This window comes from Temnothorax longispinosus, chromosome 1 (genome assembly GCF_030848805.1).
Source record: "Temnothorax longispinosus isolate EJ_2023e chromosome 1, Tlon_JGU_v1, whole genome shotgun sequence".
Classification (NCBI taxonomy): Eukaryota; Metazoa; Arthropoda; class Insecta; order Hymenoptera; family Formicidae; genus Temnothorax; species Temnothorax longispinosus.
The window spans coordinates 15,349,451-15,353,080 of record NC_092358.1 but is presented as its reverse complement, the minus strand read 5'-3'; the positions used below and the strand labels follow the sequence as shown (position 1 = coordinate 15,353,080).

The 3,630-nt window shown below is 33.3% G+C and overlaps 1 long non-coding RNA gene across 3 annotated transcripts; it reads left to right on the top strand.

The window, feature by feature from the left end:
* The first annotated feature begins 217 nt into the window (after positions 1-217).
* LOC139811357 (uncharacterized) lies at positions 218-3,164 on the top strand. 3 transcript variants are annotated; one of them, XR_011731616.1, is made up of 5 exons: positions 238-357; positions 468-774; positions 1,315-1,513; positions 1,735-1,922; positions 2,004-3,164. It is a non-coding gene; the product is annotated as an uncharacterized lncRNA (long non-coding RNA). The 3 variants fall into 3 exon arrangements; XR_011731615.1 differs by having other exon boundaries at positions 218-357; positions 465-1,513; XR_011731614.1 differs by having other exon boundaries at positions 468-1,513.
* The last annotated feature ends 466 nt before the right edge of the window (positions 3,165-3,630 follow it).

Sequence of the window (3,630 nt, the reverse complement as noted above, 5' to 3'; positions counted from 1 at the left end):
AAAATCCGTATAAATTTATATTTATTTTTCAGATTTTCTAGCTGATCAAATGAATGTATATTACTAGTGAAGGTAAGTATCTCAGTATTAATTACAATTTTTTTTCAGATTTTGCAGCTTTATCCATGGGTTTTATAATTTATCTTTTTTCAAGAAATTTTTGTCTCGATTTATAAGCATAAGTGTTAAATGATTTACACTTATAAGTCATTAAAGACTCATCTCAGTAACTTACATTTCCTTGTGGTAACGGATGTATATATGTCGATTGGTTCCTCAAGTGCTACCGGGCCTGTCACCAGAAGATCAGTATCTGTAATTTCATCGGTGAAACCAATTCGGCGCCATCCACAATTGGTAACACAAAACTGCAGCTAGTAGCTGTAATATTAAAATAATTTAATGTTGTAATTACTATATATTCTATTATATTTTTTAAGTTGTAAAATAAATACTTGTTTCAGCAGAAAACTCCTTGATCGAAGAGCCAATAAGCTGAACCGAATCGTTCATGAAGCCAGCGGACTCGCCAGAAATGCTCCATTGCCTTGTATCACTTGAAGACGTGGCAGATTCCATTGATGGATTTATCGAATCGTGTGCGATTTGGACGGACTCCTCAACTGACGACTTTCTAACAAAGTTAACGACATCATCAATCGTAACTTTGTTTGGAGCTAAATGACCGAAATATTCAGTCGATGGGACAGCGCAATCCTTTGCTGTCGAAAGGTCATCAAACTTTGATGGAACAGCAAACTTACTGAGCTGAGGGTACTTGTATGGTTCCTTCAATATAACTTATGTAATATGAGATCGCATCCTGTTTGCACATGTACAATTTGTTCAATATAAACTTACCTGAGCGATAATCCGACCATTCGAGTCTCGTTTGATCCATTTACGGATTATATCTTCCTCTTTAAAATGTTTGTCGCAAACTACGTGTGTCGGCTTTAGTGTAACAATGCCCGGAATAGCTGTTACTCATTGTTTGTACCGATTGGCGTCTTTTTGTACGCGAAACACTGAGCGTTTCGAAGTCTCACAGTACACAAACTTACAATTCGGCACGACGCACGACTTAGGCATTTTCACATACCACGTACTTTAATATACTGTAGGATACGTTCTCAAAAATGTTTCTGGACGAAACACGTCTGAACACGTTCACGTTTCGATGAGATTCGGTCACTTTTTCACTCTTTCTATATCTTCGATAGCAAGCTACGCTACGTTGTGTGGTTATGTACAATTATATAAGACAGACAGAGAGCGACTATATTTATATCTCTGTTTACCACCCTACCGCAGCGACTCTCGCGGCCAAGAGACAAACAATTTTTGGCGACTATCTGCGACTAGAGGCCTAGATAATCAGAGAAGCGACATTGAGGGCACGCTTGCTGATTGGCTGACCGCGGCACCAATCAAAACCGAGGCTATCGCCGCTATCGGGCCCGCAGCTGATTCCGTGTGCACGTGTGCAAAGTAACGTGTTACATCAGGTTAGGTGAGTGAAAAAGATTAATATATTTTTAATGTTATTAAGAAAAAAATTGTAGACATTCGTGAAGTTTTTGGGACATCGTAAATATATGCATTTTGTGTGGATGAGGGTTATATCATACAATAATCAGTAATATATTTCTGTTTACTTGTAACTAATTGAGAGAGAATGTGATCATATTTTTAAATATTTTTATAAACTTATTACATTCGTCGTCTTTATAGAAATCAAGTGTTTGTGAATAAAGATGGTAAAAGTGTGTGAGGTATTTGGTTGTACAACAACAGAAAAAGATGGACTATGTATGCATAAATTTCCTAAGAAGAATGTGGAACATCGAAATGCGTGGGTAGCTTGGATTACTCGTAACCGTTCCGGGTGGAGTCTGAAATGTAATAGCAGAGTTTGTGAGGTATGTTATAGGATTCATAAAATATTGAAACATGCCTTCAGATGTGTGTATGTTTATCATGTATTGTCTATTTCGTTGCAGTTGCACTTTGTTCCTGAAGATTATGTAGAGAACACAAGAGGAAATAGAATTCTTCGAAGGCTGAAAACATCTGCTATTCCCTCATTGCAAGTAGAGGGAATTGAAAATAGTGAAAATCATTGTAATACGAAAACTATACGAAGATTTCGACAAACTGTACAATGCTTAAAAGATGTAACAAATATCCCTATTATAGGTAGTGAAGAAACTCATTATTATGACACAAATTTCCTCTTGCTCCAAAGTAACTAGTTATGACACTGACATTTCAGTGGATGAGCTCGAAAGTATTAATATAAATTTCTTGATGTGTCAAACAATTGGCAACTGAAAAATGCCAAAAAAAGGAGGTTGAAACATTCATGGAAGCTTCAGCTATTCATGTACCAGAACTGACAGATGTTCATTTAAACTTGTTAGATAAGTGGGAATGGCCAATCATATATGATATTGCTGAAGCTGTGATACGTAGCATTAAGAAAGTGTGCAATACTTGTGATGTATGTTTTAATGCTGTATTATGGCAAGGTCCTAATAATCATCCATATGGATTTGTTATTGATTTACATGATTATAAGGATAATAAATTATATAAAGTGTCTGACGATTGTTTCAAAGCTATTATGAAAGCAGAAATAACGTTTCGACAACTTAGAGACACTCTAAAAACAGTAACTTATATAAACTTATATAAACATCATAAACTTTATGGTTGAGAAACTGCAATACGTGTGGGATGGAACATATATTCCATCTTGCTATAACATCGGTCACAAAATCCTGACTAAATTTTTTACAATGAGATTAAGAATGTATTGTTTAAAACAAAAGGAGCAGTATTCCCAAGAAAAAAAATCATATACAATAGCAAGACTATGGCTATGCATGCTATAGTTTAATGATTTACAAGAACATAGTCAATTTCTAATTAACATAGTTTAAGTTAAGAAAGTATTTTTTTTGCAACATTAAAGAAATTTTTTTTATTAAACAGTAACAGCATTGATTTCTAAAAAATGTTTTATGTTGCAAATATGTTAATATGTGCAATTGTTTTGTATAAGATCTTTAGATTTAGGTATTAACATTTTTTGTTAATTTCACTTCATAGTTTTCATAAAATTTATTTAAATGTTGAAGTTATTCAATGCAATATGTTCATAAGGCGCTTCACTGATATAATTATAAGTTAGTGTAGGCTCTCTACTTCTCATGATGAGATAAATACTCTCTTTTTTTTACATTTACTAGTCATATGTAACTGTATTTATATCGTAATTTTTTTTATAAGTTCAAAGTTTAGTATTACTATAATTTTGTACGAATATATATGTTATGTATTTATGTTATGACAAGACTCGAATAAAAAAGGATACACATTATGTATAATTGCCATTTATTTTAAAGACAGTATGAGATATAAAAAATATAACAGTTTTGTGTCAAAAATAACTCTGTTGCTTTAGTCGTACAAAATATGAATTTATCCCAATAAAGGATCTTACAAAATGCTTAACTGAGTTATTAATTTGCACAATGCCTGTTTTTGCATATGTGGCATAACATTCACATGATTAACAAAGATACTGGCATTTTTTTGCAAAATGTAGACGTCATCGAATTTTTG